Source organism: Orbicella faveolata, unplaced genomic scaffold, assembly GCF_042242905.1.
Source record: "Orbicella faveolata isolate gen_17 unplaced genomic scaffold, um_ofav_v1 contig_1, whole genome shotgun sequence".
Classification (NCBI taxonomy): domain Eukaryota; kingdom Metazoa; phylum Cnidaria; class Anthozoa; order Scleractinia; family Merulinidae; genus Orbicella; species Orbicella faveolata.
In genome coordinates, this window is record NW_028301536.1 from 15816897 (window position 1) to 15840324 (window position 23428).

General features: G+C 39.1%; 1 long non-coding RNA gene across 1 annotated transcript; it reads left to right on the top strand.

Annotated features, from left to right (window-relative positions):
* Positions 1-2: 2 nt before the first annotated feature.
* On the top strand, positions 3-14716 carry LOC149118222 (uncharacterized). The gene is made up of 4 exons (XR_016207980.1): positions 3-96; positions 1037-1117; positions 12775-12864; positions 13834-14716. It is a non-coding gene; the product is annotated as an uncharacterized LOC149118222 (long non-coding RNA).
* The last annotated feature ends 8712 nt before the right edge of the window (positions 14717-23428 follow it).

Below are 23428 nucleotides of genomic sequence, written 5' to 3' on the forward strand. Positions count from 1 at the left end.
CCCATCATACACTAAAAGCACAATCTACGGCCACGTGTCTAGGAGCATGATGTCTTCGAAAAGATGGGGGGTGTTTCGCGTATTATTTCTTCCAAGGTAAGCGTTTTTTCTGTTTTTATTTGCCCTTTTGTGGCTTGTTCTTATATTATCATAAGTAAGATTTATTCCATCAAATTGAAAAGTAACTTGCAGAGGTCAATGCAAGCAGAACGAAGCGTTATTAATTTATATATTAGTAGGTGAATCTGAGGACTTTGAGAACACGGCATGTAACAATAACACCTCAGTAAGGCTTTAATATCACAGACAGGACACGAGCTCCTAAATCACTAGGTTGGTCTTTATGACAGATAGTGTCCAAGAACAAATAGCTGTGCATATTTTTGAACCTAGCTGGAAGCTAAATTGTAGGGGCTTTAGTGACGTTTTCAGCCGGAGGACGACTGTTTTTCACAGGTGGACAAATCTTCTTTATAAGAAAGCTTTCCCCTATATGGTCAAGCCAGGCAGGCAAAGTCATCCTCACAGCTGATGAATTTGCTGGTGCCTGGCCCTTAATGAAACTCCCTGTAAATTGTTGATGTCACCATTCTAACAAATCCCTCAGATGTTGGAAAAGGGAAGGGGGGGGGGGGGGGGGGTGGTGAGGCTACCAATCATGCGTCATGCAGAATTTTTCTATTAAATCGTGTATCACAGAGAATTTTTAAGCAATCACACATCATTTATAAAGAAATTAGTATGTTAAGCCAATGTTGTAAGATTTCAACCGGGGTGGGGGTGGGGGGAGGGTTCTCCCTATAAATAAATGGTATATACAGGGATGCTCTGCCTGAAAGGGGCACATTTTTCAGGCTTCGGGTATATTAAAGGGTAGGGATTTCACAAGTTGAGATATATGAAAGGATAGGGAAGTCTGCTACTTAGTTATTTGAAAGGCCCTTTAAATAAAATTTGTCACACAGGCATACAAAAAAAATCAGTATTAATATTGATTTAGGAGTCTCCTTTAAAAGTACATTGTTTGCTCTCACAGAATGAAGCACATCAAACTTGAAGGAACTTAGATTTTCAAGACAGGACATGCATGATGACATCAACATGGAAACTAAGATTGGTAGGTAGTTGAGAACAATAGCTATTAAGATAGCGTTTTAAACTACAATGACTATTAAAATCCATCAAATATTTTTGCCTACACACGACTGGTCTAAACTCATCATGTGACTGAATCTGCTCCAGCTAAAACTGGGAGTTATTTGGGCGACATTCCCCAATTTTCAAGGATACCGCATGTTTTGCAAAATATCTGAAGGACAATGAACACAATGGCCTCCACTTGACTTCAAAAATATGCTCTCATATTTGTCCTTTGACATTATTTTTTTCTCAAAGCTCTTGGTTTTCCTCAAGCTTTGCTCACAAAATACTGTACTCTTCTTGGAACAGAATGGTAAAGAATAATGTCCTCGGATGGATATCCAAGCATATTTTTGCACGAAATGGAGAATATTGATTATTTATCTTTAACTCATCCACAAAATAATAACACGCGTTAAATATTGTGGAAGGACACCAAAAAGTTGAATATTATGATAAAGGGACCCAGTGGACATGTTAGCTTGGAACAATATATACACTTAATCACTGGTCTTGAGGGAAACAGTCAGTTTTGTTGTCCCAAGAATCTGGATCTTTCTGGAGAAACATTGAGATTCAAAGGAAAACAAAACTGTTTGTCAAGGGACCAGTGATTAAGTGTTTTGTAAAATACAAGAGGAGAGAAAAGAAGCTTTGAATTATGACAAAACTTCAGGAACTGCAATTCTCTTCTAATGCACACTACTTTCCTCAGCAGCCACATCCATGGCTGGCACACGTCTTGTCAAAACAGGACATGAAATGTGCCATGTACACACATGTGCCCGCTCTGTTAAATCCAGCATCTGAATTTTACCTGCCTGTCCTGACAGAATCGAAACACAAATGAAAAAAGAAGATTGTGATCGAGTACCCAAATTCAAACATGACCAAATTGAGGAAGTAATCACTTGACAATAGCAGATTTGTATGATGTCATCATTTGACTACAACTACCGTAATTTCCGGCAGTTTACCCGCACGGCAGATTACCCGCACCGGTCGTTTTTTTCCAAAATGAGAAAAAAGATTCAGCAGATTACCCGCACTGGCAGATAACCCGCACCAAAAAACAAAAGAAAGTTATGGTAAATAGTTCGAGAACTCACAAATTTGAAGTGATCGAGCGAGACTAAGCTTTTCATGTTCATGTCCATTTGGAATAAGGTAAAAGTTTCTGCTACTTGGCCACCAATAGGGCAGTTAAAAGCACTCTCCTGAGCATTACTTTCTTAAGTTTGATTTTACAAGTTAAATATCCAATGTATTGATGTTTAAGACTTAAGAGTCCCTGTCCATAAAAATGGAAAATAACTCGGCAAGGGTCGAAAATTCGATTTCGCTCATATTTTCATGGTAGATAGGCTAGGGCATGACAAAAACTACTGGATAGTTTTTTTGGCAAAATATCCTTTTATTTCAAAGAAATATGCAAATTACCAAATTCCGTTGAAATCGTCATTTGACGCAACATTTTATTAAGCAAGTTTGAGAGCCTCGCATGCAAAACTACATCATTCTTCCGTCTTTAAAACACTCAAATATTTTTGTGCAATGTTTAAATGTGTACTGGGTTGATTTTAGGGAAAGTTGCATTGTCGTTTTGGGTGCAAAATAATTAAATTTCAAAGACATGTATTTCATGTATTTAAAAGTACTTCGTGAATATAATTAATTTTTACCATGTGCGAAACCTTCAAATGGATCAAGCTTCTGGTGGTTGAATTGCAGAAGGACGGTCTACAGATTCCTGTAAAAATTTCTTCGGGCAAATGATTGTGAGCGACGCAAGAGCTTTTCAAAGTACATCAAAAATGCAAACATTTGGCCATCCGTCGTCAAATTTCAATTTACGGGTTAGACGTATGTTTTAGCATGCGCCACATGACTTGACCTATGTTAAGTTGAAATAGACACAGAGCTGATAATTTCGAAATGTTCTAACCTCATTTGCTGTAAAAGGCAGGTCCAAAGCCCATTTGACGTGTTTCTCTCACCATTCGTCGCACATAAAGCAGAAGTTTGCTTTTGTTTACATAACGTCCGATGTACATTGCCAACTGTCAACTTATTTAACGGTCGAATACCGTGAATCTGCGACCCTCTTTCGACACATATGATCACCACTGCATCTAAGTCAAAAACGGCTAAGTCATTTGTAGATAGTTGCTTGCTTTGCACTACACCAAACTATTACGTTTGATCATCATGGTTTGATGGCTTGAATCCTTGCTTGAAGCGGTTCCTTGTTCGTCACGCAATGCTGTCATCCCATTTTAGGGGGTAGGGGTAGGATAATTTCTATCCTAATACGTAAGGCTCTGTAAGGCTTGGAATCACTGGGAGCACACAATCGTGTTGAGTAGGAAGAGATTGAATTAAGAAATGAAAAGAATGAATAGTTTACCATTGCCCCTGTTGTTATCTTTTACTCGACCACCGCTACCTACATGCCCTGCGTAATACTGTAACGCTAAACTCATACCTAGGTCTTTTCGCGCTATGCAATTATTTTTGGTTTGTACATGTAATACAGTGGGCTACCCCTGGGGAAATGAGTGGTGACCGCTTAATGGGGCTAGCCGCTTAAATAGAGGTTGGTATACCTTGAATATTTAATTTTTCACCATCTTTCTGCGCAGATGAACATCACTGCATCTAAGTCTAAAACGGCTGAGTCATTTGTAGATAGTTGCTTGCTTTATGCCTCTCCAAAATATTGCGTTTGATCGATTGCTGACCATTGTTGATAAACGTGTCGGCGCAGCACAATCTTACAGCCGTTATTTGTTCGTCACACAATGCTGTCACGGCATACGCTACACATTATAATCTGTTTTGTATAGAGTACTCTCAGGATAAGTGAAACAATTTAATCATTGTTCATCTGTTTGTTCATATATATAATAATATGTGTATATTTATATAATCGTGTTCCATAGTGTACGTTGCGTCGGTCCAAGTCACGTTTGTTGTACGTTCTGACGTTTCAGACAACAGCTGATAAAGCTAGTGCCTGTACTCACTAGAATTTTGAGAAAACCGCCATAAACAAATTATAGATCAATAAAGCAAAAACTACCTGAAATAAAAATAGGAAATCACAACTTGTCTAATTCGTGAGAAAAACAGACTAAATTTAATTAGTAATTATGTGAGTAAATAGCCCTGGCCATGCCATTTTATTTGGCGTATTTTGTTTGCTTGGTGGCGAGGCATTGGTATGTAACCGAAAATAGTGGACTGTTGTCAATACAGTCCAAAATTATCGTCAGTAAAATATTGTAAATAAAACACCTATTGACTGGTTACCTCCGCGGCCACCATTTGGTCATTCCGATAAGGGTTTTCATTATTGTCTTTACCCCTATTAAGTGGCCACCCAAAATTTAAGAACTTTGTTTTGGAAAGGGCGATGGCAGATAAGAGTCTGAAACTGAAGTGCATGACGAGTGATAATTCAAACACACGTCTATCATGATTGTCTTGAATTGACTCCATGTTCGCCAAGAAATTTATAGCCCGACAGTGAAAAATTAAATATTCAAGGTATACCAACCTCTATTTAAGCGGCTAGCCCCATTAAGCGGTCACCACTCATTTCCCCGGGGGTAGCCCACTGTATTACATGTACAAACCAAAAATAATTGCATAGCGCGAAAAGACCTAGGTATGAGTTTAGCGTTACAGTATTACGCAGGGCATGTAGGTAGCGGTGGTCGAGTAAAAGATAACAACAGGGGCAATGGTAAACTATTCATTCTTTTCATTTCTTAATTCAATCTCTTCCTACTCAACACGATTGTGTGCTCCCAGTGATTCCAAGCCTTACAGAGCCTTACGTATTAGGATAGAAATTATCCTACCCCTACCCCCTAAAATGGGATGACAGCATTGCGTGACGAACAAGGAACCGCTTCAAGCAAGGATTCAAGCCATCAAACCATGATGATCAAACGTAATAGTTTGGTGTAGTGCAAAGCAAGCAACTATCTACAAATGACTTAGCTGTTTTTGACTTAGATGCAGTGGTGATCATATGTGTCGAAAGAGGGTCGCAGATTCACGGTATTCGACCGTTAAATAAGTTGACAGTTGGCGATGTACATCGGACGTTATGTAAACAAAAGCAAACTTCTGCTTTATGTGCGACGAATGGTGAGAGAAACACGTCAAATGGGCTTTGGACCTGCCTTTTACAGCAAATGAGGTTAGAACATTTCGAAATTATCAGCTCTGTGTCTATTTCAACTTAACATAGGTCAAGTCATGTGGCGCATGCTAAAACATACGTCTAACCCGTAAATTGAAATTTGACGACGGATGGCCAAATGTTTGCATTTTTGATGTACTTTGAAAAGCTCTCGCGTCGCTCACAATCATTTGCCCAAAGAAATTTTTACAGGAATCTGCAGACCATCCTTCTGCAATTCAAGCACCAGAAGCTTGATCCATTTGAAGGTTTCGCACATGGTAAAAATTAATTATATTCACGAAGTACTTTTAAATACATGAAATACATGTCTTTGAAATTTAATTATTTTGCACCCAAAACGACAACGCAACTTTCCCTAAAATCAACCCAGTACACATTTAAACATTGCACAAAAATATTTGAGTGCTTCACAGACGGAAGAATGATGTAGTTTTGCATGCGAGGCTCTCAAACTTGCTTAACAAAATGGTGCGTCAAATGACGATTTTAACGGAATTTGGTAATTTGCATATTTCTTTGAAATAAAAGGATATTTTGCCAAAAAAAACTATCCAGTAGTTTTTGTCATGCCCTAGCCTATCTACCATAAGAATATGAGCGAAATCGAATTTTCGACCCTTGCCGCGAAATTAAGAATTTGTCTGATTTTTACAGGCAGGCACTCTTAACAGAATGCGAAGCGTTCGTTGTTGGAGCAATCGATCGTTGAGCGCCATTTTTGTAAGGTTGAGAGAAAGCTGGGATGAGTTTCGGTGAAGGTGTGTGGGCCCTCCGACATAAATGATTGATGTTTGTAAAACTTATTGAGTCAGTTAGCCTTTTATAACGATTTTGCATTGAAGAAAACTTTATTCATTGTTTTTGTTAACAAAGCAATTTCCAGCGTGCAATTAGTAAATTTTCACACCCATTGTTTTTGATATTCATTGAGAGTTGAACTGACTTGTAAAATTCGGCTCGCAATTTTCTCAAAAAAACAATATCTCGGGATCTACTTGGTCTTAGAAATCGCTTGAAACGGGAAAATACTTTTTAAATCAAGGCAGTACTAACTGTAAATTTTCCACTGATGTGTTGAGTATTTTTGTATTATTTCTTCACTTGTCAGTGTTTTGTTTACACTCGTGCCGACAATTATATTTTTTATCACGTTCCACTAATTATGCGGCGCCATGAATTCAACAGATCACCAAGATATTTATGGTATCTCAGGTTCTACTGGGTCTAAGAAATTGCTTGAAACAGGAAAATACTCTATAACTCAAGGCAGCGCTAGCTAGGAATATTTCGCTGATGCGTTGAGTATTCTTGCATTTTTTTTTTTATCACAGTCAATGCTATTTTTTCACTGCACGCGTGCCAACAAACGTCGGCATCATGTTTCAGTTAGGCTTTGTGTTTTCCACAATAAAAGACACGTTAAAAGGTTTAGGTGAGAATTTTTCCAAGCAAAGAAAAACTAGCTGTGAAATTGACAAGGTAAGAAAACTATCAAAGCACAAACGTGTAGTGAAAAATTTGTTTGTATGGAATTTTTTTGTATGATTTCATCCAACTTGCATCAGCTATAATCAATCAACGTTTAAAAGAATTTTATAGCAAATAAAGCATGATACAAGAGTTGATAGGACGTGTTTCTCGTTTAAACAAATGAGGCATTACACAGGTTTGTGGCAAGCGTATATTTAATGACTCTTATCTTTGTTTTATCTTCTGTCAGTACTATAATAATTACTCTTAAATACTTACGGGAAGATTAAAAAATTATCAGATAACCCGCACCACCCTATTACCCGCAGCAACGGTAGTTTACTGAAAAATTAACGCATTACCCGCGGGTAATCTGCCAGAAATTACGGTACCAGAATTTCTTTCGTTTTCTCTTTAATATTTAAATTTTGAATTCCCAGTGGGGTTTAAATAATAATGCCCTATTTACCATAAGAAACAGAGAAAGTGAAGGATTCTGGTAGTTGTAATCAGATGACATCATCATACAAATCGCCTTTTAGCCAATGCTATCTCTCTTTCCTGGTCATAAATTCCAATATTTTATTATCATGGCATTGGATGCATATATACACTCACAGTGGCGCAAGCAGGCTTAATAATGGCGATTGACATCCTTTTGAAGAAGCAAAGAATGTTAACCCTTTGAATACCAACTACGCATATGTGTGTAATTAATGGTCGTGCTCTTTGTACCACTTGTGATGTCATCAATTTAAATGTCATCAGACATTCTCGATAAGCAGATAGTAGTGCTAGGCTAACCCTTTCCACAAAATGGTCAGGTTTAGATATCGACAACATTCCGATGTCGCAAATCGAAAAACAACGTTATCAGTTTTGGTGCAAAAACGGTGGCAAAATGGTCCACTACGCCTATGATTGATCAAGGTCCATTTCTAGGCTTCATACGTAATTAACATCCAACTTTTCACTGCAGCCAGAAAGAACATACAATGCAAAAGGTAGCCAGTGTAATAGGGCCGAGAAAAACAGAAAGGAAAGGGCCAAGAAACGAAATTGAGAACGGTTAATGCCAAAAAAAAAATCCAAATTTTGGCTTATGCGCATGCCTGGAATTGAAGTTTTGCTCAGTTTTGTGCCTAATCCTCCAAAAATCTCTCCTTTTCGTAAAAAAAAGCTTTTTTAGCAAAACTTAGGCTTATTTAGCATCGTGGCAGCTAAAAAACCTGACTAAACAGTTAAAAACGGTATTTTTTGGTGAAAGTTTGGTATTCAAAGGGTTAAACAGGTGCCTCCACATAGAGCCAAAAGTAAGATACTAAGAAGCATGAAGGCTTCTTGAAAAGGAGTACAGAGACCCATACTAAGGCTCTGCTGCTCAGAAACTCAGCACTGGCCATTCATTAAGTATGGGGATGCTCCAGCTGTAAAGTAACTGTTAAGAGGATCACTATTAGAGAACTGAAGAGCATAAAAGAAATCGTCACCCCTAAATCGCTATTGAAGGTGTTTGAGCTCAACTTCAGTGAGAACACCTCAAGCAGCTTTCCAGAAGAATTAGGCCATTACCAGGAAGTTAGACGATTTTATGAGAAAGTGTCCAATGGTATGCAGCTTACAGCAGGTCATGAAACCCATCCCCTGTTCTGGCAGTCTTAAGTGAATCTAATGAACAACCAAGAAGATGTGCTGTAGAGCAGTAAAGGCCAAAGCGCCATAGAGCTGTAGAGCTGTAGGGCCAAGAGAGCCTTAAAGGCATAAAGCAGTAGAGCAATAGAGGCCAGAGGTAAATCAGCGTAGCATAGAGTACAAGGGAGCAAAGCGTACAGTCGAGTGGAAGTAGACTGCCATATTACAGAGAGGAAGAGTTGAGTACAATGGAGTAAAATCTATGGCAATAAAGGAGCCAAAGTATAGCAACTTCTATGGCATAGTAGAGTAGAGCAGAGTAGAGTAGAGTAGAGTAAACTCAATGTAGATTTCCCTTGCAATGAAGGAACCAAAGCCTTGAGATGCAAAAGTCTATATGGCATATTGGAGAATTGTGTACTCTACTCTATTCTACTCTACTCTACTGTATCCTTCTCTAGGATACACTAATCTACTGTACTCTTAACTATACTCTACAAGATATATTTATATACAGATTTCCCTTGCAATGACTAGCTATGCAATAGTCTATATGGCATATTGGGGAATTGTGTACTCTACTCTACTCTGCTCTACTGTGCTCTACTCTAAGCTACACTATACTGTACTCTCAACTATACTCTAAGAGATCTACTAATATACTCTACTCTACTCTACACGGTGTTAGTAGAATTCTACTAGTATACTAATGCAAATGCTGCAATCTGATTGGCTGAGCTACTCGTATACTATCAACCATTAGAATGCAGTAGTTGTCGGTCGTCCACGAAATGCTACATTTTTATCGTTTTTCCGAAGTTTTGGAAGAAAGTTTAGATGTAAATGGATAATTATATTCCTGAGAAGACAAAACGAAGGATATAAATGCATTCTTGACTTTAAAAACTTGAAGTTATTGAAAAACCGGTGCGCGTGCGTAAACAACTGCAAATTTACCAAGGACAATCTAATACGTGCGACTCTGTTAAAGCGTAAAGTTCAATAATGCGTTGAAAAATATTTGGAAACCATTATTTGCATTAATTTAGTTAGAATTCTACTAAAACAATTAGATTATTCGCTCTCGATTTCTATGAGGTGATAGTTGATGAGGTCGAACTATTCAGCTCTAGTGTACAAGGAGCCGTAGAGGTCATATAGGAGCCGAAAAACTCCACGTAATTTTCGAACATTTTTTGTGCCAGGTATATTTTGTCTAACTAAGTTTATCTGCAAGCAACAGAAATTATGTCCTTGAGTCCATTCTTGAGCAAAAACGTTCCAAAGATGTTAAAACGTTGGATCTAGACTATGATGAGCTACCCATTGAACATGCTTTTGATCTCCAGTGGTGTGTCAAATCCGAACAGGAACAGGAATACTTTCAGTAAGGATTTGCTGCACCCTTCACTCTGACTGCAAAGAAGTTGCTTCAAGGCCTTTGTAAAGTAGAGAAGCTAGAGTGGGAGGATGAACATAGACTCCTCCCTAAACTGCTGGGAAAAATGGTGAACTGAGTTGCCCTTGCTCAAACACATACCTATCCCTCACTGCATGAAGCCCATAGACTTTAAAGAAGTGAAGTCCGGACAGGTTCAAATGTTTTCCAACCTATACACTGCTCTTTCATGACAGGAAAGCATGCTTCATACTGATCTTAAAAGTGGCAATCACACCTGGAATTGACACCACCACTGCTACACTCACCTTGGCAAGATTCTCAAGAACACACTTGACAAAAAAAACTTCACTTCATGCAATATCACACTGACTCAATTACAGTGCTGCAGTCCATCAGCAACAATCAGGAACAATTTCAAGTTTGTGTTGTCAATTTAGTCCAAATGATCCTTAACCCGTCACATTCAAGTAAATGGAGATGCATGGACACATCTACATAGAGAATAATACATGGGCGCATGTACCGGTAGATATGGAATTTCCCTTCAGGTGTTCAACTCGATATCTCATGACTGAGCACAGCAAACGAGTGAGATATCATGTTGAACACAAGAAGAGAAATTTCATATCTAAAGCAACCATGTATTATTTTGTTTATTATATAAACATACTAATGACAACGTTTTTGACAATTTTCCAAAGATTTCCGACCACTTTCCAAAGATTTATGTACATTTAATTTTTCCAAAATTGTTCTGAAGGCCAGATAAAGTTTGTGAACATTTTCCGAACATTTCTGCACATTTTCCAAAGATTACCAAAGATTGCCAAAGATGACCAAAGAAGATCCGAAGATGTTTCGATCATACGCCAACACATTCAAGTGTAGTTAAAGGGACGAAAGAAAAATGTTATCAAAAATGGTATCTTCAGATGTGAGGATATCATATCTTCACATGTGATGATATCATATCATTTTTATCAATTTGATACCACTTAACATAGCTACTTTACTGAACCTCCCCACTGGGGTTTTTCAAGAACAATAATTTTAAAACACAGTTGAAAAGAGAATCCAGCCGATGATGTCTCTAGCAGATTTGATGCTAAAGCAGTGAACCAACAAGAAGATTGGCTGCAAAGAGGTAATGTGAAAACATTGGACATCAGTTATATCAGGAGCTTCTACAAGAGAGTCATCATTAGCCAGGAGGGAAGCAAATGCCTCACCCTAACATAAGAGATGTTGCCATCATTGGAGAAGACAACAAGTACAGCAACCATTGAAAACTGGCAATTGTCACTGACATCATTAAAGGGAGAAATTGCACTGTCAGATTTGCTGAACTTTGGGCATTAGCAAAAGCCTTGAATGTGCAATCCAAAACCCGTTGTAGTTGTTCCAGCATCAGTTGCATGCAAGACTGCGATGGCCGCACTACAGTTTGAAAAATTATTTTCTTAACAATATGAATAGATCTGAATAAACAGTGACATTAGTTCAATTTTGCTGTCAATCACATTCAGAACAGAAACATTGAGACTAGTTTGTCACCTTCCTTTACTTTTGTTTTGTTTTAATTAGAACTGGTGTTCTATAAAGTAAAATACAATATTTTGACTTTTATAGGAAACAATAGAAACAACAAATACAACAAAATTAAAATGCATGGACATGTTATTGTTTCACTGGTCAGCTTTTTCTCAGAACCTTAACCGTGCTGAGTTTGGGTCTACAAGAATTCCTTAAGACTACAGTGCCTGGGGTTGTTGACAAGTATTCTTTTGTGAGAGGGGGGGCACAGTAATGGTTAGAGTACTTGCCCTGGTTATTCGAAAGGTGGATTATTCTATCTACCAGATAAATCACTATCCAGAGGAAAGCTCATTGGTTTGTTTTGTTAACACTTGCCCACTGGATAGCGATTTATTTCATGGAGAGTGTTGTCCAACCTTCAATTAACACATGCGTGGACTGCAAATCAAGCAGTCTGGGTTTGAGCCAATGGTTTGGGTCTCTATGTTGTGGTTTTGGAAAAGACAATTTACTCTCACACAACTTCTCTCCACCCAAGTAATGGGTACTGGGTGAATTTAATACTGGGTGCTAACCATGTGACAGACTTGCAAGCCATCCAGGGGAAGTAGAACTACTCCTTGTCACTTAATGTGACAGAAACTGGGATAAGCTATGATGGTTTGGATAGCTTGACCTGATGCAGAATTAACCTTACCTTCATTGCCAAAACATTTCAGCTTCACTATGCAACAGACAGAACACAATAATGAGCCATTAGGTTTATTTTGCATGTTTTAGCCGAGCACCAGAGTACATAAAATAAGAAACCCAATGCATAAAAGCCATGTAAAGCAAAACACTATCTTCTAAATTCCTCCAGTAATCGCCATTATAGTGTAATAAAGCTAGATAAATAACAAGAGCCAGGCAACCACTAACATGACATTGTAGTTAGACAGAGAGGGTCAGAAAAAACCTGAGGGAAAAAACCCCGCAGGGAAGAAAAGGATAGGAAATCTGGGTAGGAACCAGGACCAAGCTCCTGCAGCCCATCCTATGTGGTGAAATACATTCAGAAATAAACAAATTAAAAATTCTGGAGACTGGTCAGTGGTGTTGGCCTAGAATGATTGCCCATGTGCAATCCCAAGCTTAAAAACTCACATGGCATTACCCATGATGCAACTGCACTAAGGTACTCAGGCCCATTGCCTGTTACTCCCATGCCACAGAAATAGTTAATTTCAGGCTAATTGGTAGCCACTCTATCACCAGAAATTCTATTTATTCATGCAGGCTTGAAACGTGAGAAATCTGATGGTTTATTTTATTGTATTTTTGAAATTAAGAGATGGAGGCTGTCATGGAGGTTAAACCATTTCTTGTTTCTTACTAGGTACAAAATAGAGAAACAACAATGAAAGCGGTGTACTGAGACTCAAGAGGAGGAAGAATCAAAGTATTTTAACATTGGATCCCCTATATGGTGAGTCAATTGATGTTGCATGTCTAGGAACATTGTAAATTGTGGAGGCAAAGAATTAAAACAAATAGAGATGATATTTTTTCACTGTTCTGAAAACCACTCTATAGCAAACAAGAACAATTTAATTCATTTAATTTAACTGTGGCTTATACTAGCTGACTGATTTAGCTTACGAACGGCAATGAGCTGAACTTAAATCTGCCAAAGTTTGCTCGTTCTCTTTACTTTTTTGTTCTCATCAGGCTTTTTGGCACTTCCACTAATATTTTTAGAAGAAAAATTGTCAACATTCTTGTATTTTAATTTGCAACTTTTTCATCGCAAAATGTAACCGGTCTAGTTGGGAAAATCTAGACTGCGGTCAAAATCGATTTCAGCCAATCAAACTCGTGAATTCAGTAGTTCCCAGTCCTTGTAAGACAGCCATATAACAATTAAAAATACAATGCTTGAGGTTAACTGTTGTTGCTGAATAATCAGTTTGTAAGACGAGAGGCCCAGTTGGATCAACAACCAATTGCTTCCCGGTTCATGTTTCAATGCTACATTAACCATTAAACCTCAACAGTGATCAGCTTAAAATTTCTCCTGACTGTCTCAAATATAATCCTGAAGAAACAGTTAAAAGGATTTAGAGAGTAATCTCGAAAAAAAGAATTTTCTGGATAACTCCAAAACCAGTAAGGAGAATTTTTTTCTTGACTAAGGACTCTGAATCAGGACTAAGCAATGAGAAGAAAGGTTGTGAACTGGGGATATTGACTTGATATATCACCAAATTCTCAGAACAAACCCAGGGTTCTCCCTAGTTTTCAGCATAACAGGTAAGGGACCTTTTCAAACCGGTAAAGCATTTGGTTAATGTTGGACGTTCTGCAAAGGATAAGCGACAATTTGAACTTTTGCACCTTGTTGGTTGAGCTAAGTATACCCATGGTTAATTGGACGTTTTATTTATCTTTCTTTCAGGCGGCCATCTCAAGTGTACAGCGACATTAACGTGGAGAAAGAGGCAAAGGAAAGCAAAGAACTTCTTGTAGATGTTTCTTCAGTGGGACACGTTTTAAAAGTAAGGTTGATTTAGAAGACAAAGGTCATCTCGATTAAGTTTCTTGCGACAAGATTGTTAGGGCGGACGTCGTACTAGTGATTTCACAACAAAAAAACTCAAGAGGCCAAAGAAGACACTGGAATTACTGTCAAATTGTTTGGTATCTACCAAATTGTTTCGTATTTTGCTAGTTTTGGAGGAAGCCGTGAACTGTATTACAACTTTGTAGCTTCAAAATTAAGGTAGAATATTAGCTTTACCTGTAATAGTTTTTGCAACTCGAATGTTCAGCCTGGAAGTCTTGTCATTAAACTCGTTGAAATTACTGTCTAATTGTCTAGTATCCATTTATGAAAAAAAAATTAGCTTTCAAGGACGCATTGAATTGACGAACAGGTTGCGCTTTTAAAAGGGCGGAGGAAAAAAATCGAAAAAAATCTAAGTCTTTTGGTCGAAAAAAATGTCCCTAGGAAAAAAAGTCTGCAATTTTAAATGGGGTCTGGTTTTGAATCAAAGATATGCAGTGTCTTGTGGCGGAAAAAATCTTGCACAATGTAGGGTTTTTCCCATCAAAAGTCAAAGTATATGTTTGATTTCTGGCTAGACTCTGTTCAAAAGCGCAGAATTTTTTTTCTTTTCGGCAACCCTACATAGTCAAAAAATAGTAAAAGAGATAGCCTACATTCCGACTAGTTTCCAGGCCCTTTTAAAAGCGCAATTTTTTTTTTATTTCATTTACTTATTTAAATTGTTTGTAGTCAATGTTAATTATATTGAAAAGCCAATAAAAGTTATAACGAAGACGCTTGTGTAATTGTCTTCTATTTTCTTTATTTTTTAATTCACAATAAAGTCACAATAAAATTACTTGTGATAATACATTGTTCGTGGCCAGTCTACACTAGCCACGAACAATGTATTATTACAATATTTTTTTAAACAATAAAATGATGTACACAATAAAAACCACCACTTGCTGTTTTCGTTTAATTTAATTTTATTGTTTTGCATTAAGTATCTAATTGATTAATTCTAAACTAGTTAAAAGGTGTTAAGAAAAATTTTTCGTCCAGAAACTAAGACTTTTGGCGGGAAAATTTAAAAAATTTGCACAGCGTTTCCCCTGACAACTTTTTCGAGAAAAAATTGAGAGAGGTTTCCCTTCAGAAGTTTTTGATAACAAAAATTTCTCAAAGGCAACAGTTGACAGAAAATGCCTACAAAAACTACTGCACCACCTCGCACTGAAAAGGCAATTTTGATATTTTAAAAGATTTTTTCCGTCTCGTAATAAAGTTTTGCCAAACAGCCTTCAAATTTCATTTTTCAACGAGCTTGGCGATGGTTTTTTGGGGGCGAGGTGATGCAAGAGTTTCCCGAGACTTGAAAAAAATGAAATGACAAGCCACAAATCGTTCTTTTAACATCAAATAGGCGACAAAATAAAATTTAATTCCGAAATGGATTTTAAAATCTCAAAATGACCGCGAAGCGCTGTTTCAACATTCCCGAGTTAAAATTTTACATCCAATCGAGTTTTATCTGTAACTGTTTGTAACTTGTCTTGTCATATTTTTCTCTGTCAGACGATAATAAAGATGGCACACGTCAGATCAGCTGCACAGGAGCAAGACTCTTATCAATCAAAATCCAATTTTTGTCCCCCCCGCAAAATTGCCCAATTTCAATGGTTTCTGACCCATTTAAGTTTCGAAATAGGTAAATTTTCTCTTCCTATATGACCGTCCGCTTCGTTATCTTGCCCCGTGCAGTAACCTAAGTGTAAACACCACAAAATCAATATCTGGTTGCACCGAGGTGTTAATCCCAAATAACTCAAGATATCTTCGGCCGGCTCAGTATATTTTAGGAACTCGTCGAATCAAAAAATGTCGAAATAATCTGCCGGGAAAATTTTAATCTCTTATTGAAATGTTTTCGAAAAGATTTTACACTGTTTTGAACGAGGCTTATCAAATAAAAAGCGCTTATGTACTTCTTTTGGACGTCCAGAAATTTAAGCGTTTGAAATGACAAAGGAAAACAAACATGTTCTGCAAAGGCGGGCCACGAGAACTTTGTATGAAAAGGCACGTGTTAAATATCAATTCATATGCAAATATTATCATCCTTTTTAACGAATTTGTTGCTGGTCTTTCTAGTTTTGGTTATGATTGTTACAAAATTGTTGGCAGCCTTTTAAATCTTGAAAAACATTCCGCAGTGCAATAGCAAATTGTTTATGTTTACTGTGTAGTAGTTGCATGTGAAAGGTTCTTTTTGGAGGTCATAGCTAAAGAATTGTTCAAAAACAAAAGGCGTCAGAATCGAATTTGATTTGCAAATATAACAAGTTTTATATTTTGACCTGAAAGCGTTCGTACTTTTAAAGCTGAAAAATTCAATTCTCCTTAACGATTGCCTCACTTGGTCTTAGCTGTAGCTATGAGAATTTGGTGGCACATCAAGACAATATCTCCTAGTCGATGATTTTGCTTATCATTCTCGCTATACTTGTCTGCTTTTTCCTTTTTAAAACACCTTGTATGAACCAGATATTGATTTTAAAAGCCTTAAGTTTAAATACTCAGAGGTTAAACAAACGTTGAGCTGTGTTTAAGGTGGCACTTTCAAATGTTGAGAGTTGTGTTGAATATCCAAAAACCTGGAGATATTTTCAATTTATTTTAAAGTAGCCGTGGTGCAACAATTTGTGAGAAAAGCTTCGATTGACCGCGAGAGATCACCATCTCGGTAATCGCATGGATCTGAATGCAGTTTGTAATCTCTCATGAATTTCCCTTTAGACTTCGAATTCCGAATTCCCCTAAGTATTCCCACAATTGAGAAATGTTCGGAAGTAGTCGGAAATCCTCGAGTGATCTCCGGAAATCTGATTATCTTTCGAAATTTAATTATCTTCGGCCATCTTCGGAAAAGCATGGATGGTTATCGGCAGCCGTTCGGAATCTTCGTGTTCCGCGTAATTTTGTCGAGTAATTTTGTTTTTAAGTGTGTTGCAGGTTGTTGAACATTATTAGTTTGAGGTTTTAGTCCGTATGAAGACAATATAATGTTTCAAGAGTAATTTGGACAGTAGCAAGACAATTGTATTTGTTGCAGAATAATTTCATTTGTTTCAAAATGAATTATTACTCTAAGTCATCTCCTTTTACATGCAAAAACACTGAATATAATTTCGAGGTTTAACTCGATCCGAAGAGAATTAAAATGTTCCACGATAACGTTAATCACAGCAAGACAGTTCCATTCGTTGTTGCCAAATTATTTTTTCGTTGTAATACTACAGGCCATTTGAATTTCCTTTTACCCTAAGAAAAAAACCGAGCATTGCTTCCTTCGAAGATTTCGAGATAAAACGTTCGCGTTTTAATCACAAAAATTAGACGGTTGTGCCGAAAACAGTGCCACCGTTAAAACTCAACGCTGTTTATCCACTAAAATATAGAGCGGTTTCCCTGAGGCTTCCGACAGAATTTGCAATTAATTTGATTCTGTTGTTTAGCACGAGTTTTTAAGATTTGGTAACCAATCAAGAACAGGACAATGTTTGTTTGGCCAATCAGGTAATACATTAAAACAATTGCCTCAATTGTGTTCGCACGAGTTTTAACATCTTTCACGCATTTTTATTTCGTATTTTTGGATAATATTAAACAACGAATATTTTGGTTTCGCGAAAGCCATTTTGGAAAACCGCTATTGAAATATTTTTCCGAAATCCTTTCGACAAAAATGATGGCGATCAAAGGTTAGCTTTTGAAAAATATAACAGTCGTTCGAAATCAATAAACACCACGACTTTTCAATGAAATCCTCGAGAACTAATCCTTACAACGTCAAGTAAGCTTCAAATATATTGCCACCATTTTAATCGAAAATTATGAAATTAAAATTCTTATCTCGCCATCTCCAATGTTGAATAACATTTACTCCTCGTGAATTTCAAACTCTGATTTTGTTCGCCGGCTCGTACCAGTGAATTCCATTTTCACCGTTTGGGCATTTCCTCTCCTTAAAAAGAAGACAATAAAGAGAAACATTAGCTTTTTCTCGGGACAAATGTATTTCCAAGATACACTATTACTACCAGGGCAAGCAGCGACCAAAGCTCGTATGAACTGGTTGCACGTGGTAACGGATTTCAACTTTCCTCGAGCACCACGCAACGAGAAGGACAGGAATTCAGCGTAAATATCTTACAAACTTGCGCAAAATTATTTCTGAGCGCTTCACTGAAGCGTTAGATATCAGAGTTTGCATAACAACGACTATCTGGTTTACGAACGAAGCTGTGCAGAGCTCAGTAAAGACAACTGCGAGCGGAGGGTGGAACTTGACTTTAAGAAGATATAACTTGTTCCATTTGGTGAAGGAGCGAGATCAAAACGCACTCTCACCATTAGTATTTTAATACTTCTGTGTCGTCCTGCTTTATCTTCTGTGAGAGAAGAATTTCGACATCAGCAGAAGCACATAAATCCACGTCTTCACACTATGACCAAGTATTTGGTTTGGCGCGAATTCTACAGGTAGTCATCAATATTGATTACAAACCGTGGAACCAATCGCTGACAAAAATGTCGCCGCATATTTTCAAGACCTGGATTTTTTAATTCTTATGCAAAACTATTTTATCACTTCAAAAACATCGGATGTTTACCATTTACCCAAAAAAAATACGGAAATCTCGGATGGAATGTAAATGGCAAGATTAATTTGTCTTCCCGAACGGAATTTTTTTCGGGAAAACGGGATTTCTTGAAAGGTAGACCAAAATTCCCAAACGGAATTTCCGAATGAAAAATGTGCGTTCCATCTTTTACTAGTTCCAGGCCTTTTGGCCTGGATCGCCTTTGATCCTATTTTCCGGGAAAAAGTCTTGGAAATGGAACGAGGGCATCCCCGTCGAATTTTCCATTCATGATTTGATGCGTTCCATTTACTTCAATTGTCGACCAACCGGTTTTTCCGAGTAAATGGTAAACAACAAGAGAAAAAAAAAAAAAAAACAGCCATCAACTTCACTCCGGATCTTTGCATTTTTAGGCTTTATAAGACAGTAATACGTGCAAGTGAATAACTTTGTGAAGACTGATTCACGCGGCCGTCATATTTCGTTAATAAGCCTTTTCTGGTAATCTTATTGTACGATTTTTTGCAAGTTTTTAAATATCACCGCTTAAAAACCTAATGGCCTACGAATCAGTAAAACTTACAGTTAAGTACAAGCTAGAAACAATAAAAAAAGAAAAGAACTACTCTAAAACGTTTCTAGAGTTTGATTTTTGGATGAATTTATTATTATTATTATTATTATTATTATTATTAACTTTTTTTAAATTTATAAACGGCATTTAAAAACAAAATCGAGGTAGGGAGCGGTGCCAAGGGTCCAGAAACTTGCGTTGCAAGATCGGTCAAAGAGAGCAACGCAGTGGACTCAACAACTTCCCCCAACGACTGCGAAGAAGGAGACTCCCAGTCTTCCAACGGAGTCTGTCCCTCACTGGTACGCCAGATATCCCTTCGATTTTCGTCTGCCAACTTTCCCGTCGGCTCGGACATCACAGGATCTGGGAGCTACTTCTTTTAAACGTATACATCAGAACATATTGCGAGCGACTATCGAAGTTTTACAACCCCAGAAACTGATCGCCGGCCGCATACATTAATTCTACATTACGAATAACAACTAACTAATACAATGCACTACTAATTAATGCGCACTTGACAATTACTGACAGTAACGTGGGCATGTAAAGTTCATAGGTCGTCACACTTTCACCGTGCACTCTCTTGTGCATTTCCTCTTATCTTTCCTTTCTGTTTCTTTTGGTAATCCTCGAACGTTCAATGACACGAAAAGTCGTTCATTCCTCTCTGGGTCTCCCTCGACGACATCCGTGGATTCGCGGTGGGTTTCATGGGTTTGCTCGTCCGTTACGCCGTGACCTCCCTGGTAATATTCGCTCCACGTGCATTACCGTGGGTTTTCCGGCGTTCAGTTATGCGTTTCCTTGTGCTTTGATCTATACAGAACCCCTTGCATCTCCCATACTTTTACTGTGGGTTTCCCAGTTCCTTTGCTTATACCTTGCACTGTTTGTTTTTCGTGTTCCCCCGGTCTGTTCCCTATACATTTTTCGTATGCATTCACCCTGCGTTCCTTCTATTTCCCCCGAATTTCCCTATACGTTGTTCCGTGCGTTACGCTACACTCAACCTCGTGCGTTCTCCCTCGGTTTCTTTGTGGGGTATTTCCTAAGTCCCCTGTGTATTCGCCGTGAGACCCCCATGCGTTTTCCCGTCCGTTACACCGTGCTTTCCACGTGAGTTCCCTCTTATATTTCCCGTGTATTAACCGTGGGTACCCCGTGCGGTCATTGTGCGAATCGTGCGATGATTAATCTCGGTTCCTCATGTGGTCCCTGTGCATTCCGTTGCGGTGCGTTTTGCCTTGCCCTCCCCTGTGCCTTCTGACATACGTTAGCTGTGCGTTCTTCCATGGTTTCCCAGTGGGTTCCCTCTGACGCTAGCCTTGCATTCACTTTGAGTCCCATATGCATTTAATAGTTAGTTTAATAAAGTGTATTATCGTTTGTCTCACGATGTAGTCACTTGAGATGTAGATCGCGACGTTTCGACTGCTTACAGCTAGTCTTCTTCAGGCGATAAAGTGGACTGATTGCACGGTATCATTTATATCACAAAGGTCGGCTGTCATTGGTGCATTTCGATCCTCCTATTGTTCCATTGTTCCGGCGAGTAGCTGTTCCCTCAGTGGTCCGCTGGTGTACCGTTCTCCTGTTGTTGTGTTTTTTGATCGTGGGTATCCATGCTTCAGGAATTTCAATTCCACTATCCCTGTTGATGTTATTAGGGTGAAGTCTTATGTGAATAGCTTCCTTGACCCTACGTGTGTACCAGTGAGGATCTAAAAGAGGACAACTCCATCTTGGTCCTTCCGGCTGATAAAGGTCGCGCCAGCGTAATCCTGGACGCTGACACATACCACGCAAAAATGTCAGCGCTAATTGATTCCGGACCATACCAGCTGCTCAACAAAGATCCGACAGACCGCTTGACCCGGAAGCTATCTGAGAAGCTGCTAACTCTGAAACGGAATGGACACATATCAGAGGCGGTTTATAATAAGATTAGACCCCGACACAAACAACCACCTAGGATCTATGGTTTGCCGAAGATCCACAAGCCCGACACACCGCTTAGGCCAATTGTGTCGTGTGTCAACACCTTTGCATACGACCTGTCTGCTTTCTTGGCTAACGTATTGTCCCCTCTTGCAGGTAACTCAACTGACTTCGCCTCCACCATCGCCAGTGAGGAGATCCAGCTGGACCACGAGATCATGGTGTCCTTCAACGTAGAGTCACTGTTTACCAACGTACCGATCGAGGGCGCCGTACAAGCCGCGCTACAAAAAATGGAGAACGACGCAGGCCTGGCTGACCGCACGATACTTACACCAGTTCAAATCGCGGACCTCTTGGATTTCGTATTAAGATCTACGTACTTCCAGTACAACGGATCGATTTACGAACGAGACGGCACAGCCATGGGGAGCCCTGTATCAGCGGTTATTGCTAATCTCTACATGGACACATTTGAAGAACAAGCAATAGAGTCCGCACCTTGCAAGCCTAAGATCTGGAAACGCCACATAGATGATACTTTCACCATCCTGGATCGGGATAGAGTTGATGTCTTCCTGCAGCACCTGAACAGTCAACAACCATCAATCCGTTTCACAATGGAGATCGAGAATAACAGCAAGATCGCCTTTCTCGACACGTCAGTTTATAGAGAACCTGATGGCCGCCTTACCACCAGTGTCCACGGGAACCCAACACATACTGATCAGTACCTAGCGTATGATTCACACCACCCTCAGTCAGTAAAGCGCGGTATTGTCAAGTGTCTGTACGACCGGGCTAAACGTCTCGTGACCAAACCACCAGTAATCGCTGGAGAGAAGAAACATTTGTCATCTGTACTTGTTTCTAACGGATATCCTTCCTCGTTTGTACAGAAGATCACAAAGGCACGAACAACCTGTGTTCCCTCCCGTTTTCCGTGCTTTCCCTGGTTCGTTGCACTATACAGTAACATAGTGTTTTCCATGATTGGTCCCTCCAGCATTATCCACTAACCAGAAGAAATCTAAGGAGAGTGCAATCTCGTGGCCGCTTTTGACTAGGAAAGATATGACTTCCCCTCTTTTGTTTAGACGCTAGTAACAGTCCAGCCACTCCCGTCCCTTGAGCCGTCTGCCCCTCTCAGCCATGATTTGATTGGGTAGTTTTTCGGATTAAGATGATGACTAAGGACCCAGTGGCTGATCTGTAACTGAAACCTTTAGATTACAGCATCTACAGAGAATTAAGAACGAAATTCTGACCAGGAAGTGGCTTGGAGGACTTAATGAAAATTCTCCCCTTAAATGCTACAGTTTTATAAACTTCCCGACGTGACCGAACAGTTTTCCTGAGATTTACTTAGTACATCAGTGATGTATTCCAGAAGGAAACCAGTGCTGGATTAGTGAAAATCTAAGTCCAAGCATCTATCCAACCAAATCGTCTCCAAGGGTCATCATTCGAAGAATAAATATCCTTTGGCTGCGAGACACAGACAACAATGCAGTTCCACAATCCACTGCAAGACAAAACTCGCCCCATTTTCTTCCAGTTTTTGAAGTGGCGAATGCATTCCTGACTCATCGCACCACGCCTTTCACGTGCGTTTCCTGATGTGATTCCTCCCACGTTTCTCTCTGCACTTCCCGCGCATTTGCCTTGCTTCCATTTGAATTTCCTCTGCGTTCCGCCGGCGACCTCGTGTGTTCCCCGGGTAGTTCCCGATCGGGTACCATACCAATGCATTCGTTGAGCCTTTTGTTCCCTCATACATTCACTTTCGATCCCCGCTATGCGTTACCCATACATCCTGTGAACGCTCAATAAACTGCCTGTTCCCACAGCGTCTCATATTTTATCTTGTCGTGGAAGTATCTGAATTTTTAGAGGGTCCTCATCTAAATCGTCGAAATACTTCACAAGTGGCCTGGCTGCGCGTTCTACGAGGCTTCTGTGCCGCTGTAGCGAGCACCGAAAGATCATCCTTGAGGGCGTGGAGGCGAAGAGGTTCATCCCACCCCCTGCGCACCTTCAAGCAAATTTGCGCGCAAGTTACCCCTGCACCTACGAGGAAGGGTCCAATCAAAAGAAAGAATAGACAACAGTGAATTTTTTGAAAGTCACTTTAATCATCAACTTGGAACAATCTTCAATCCAGTTTTGGCCCTCGATGTCAAGCAACAATACGCTCAGAGGGCTACAACTGCACGAGAATCCCTCTGTTAGAAGTATCTCGGTCACAGTTGTATCGTCCATTGATTCTCAATAACGGAAACAGAGACCCTCGAATAGTCATTGAATCTATTACAAAAAGAGCCGGCTAAGGCAGACA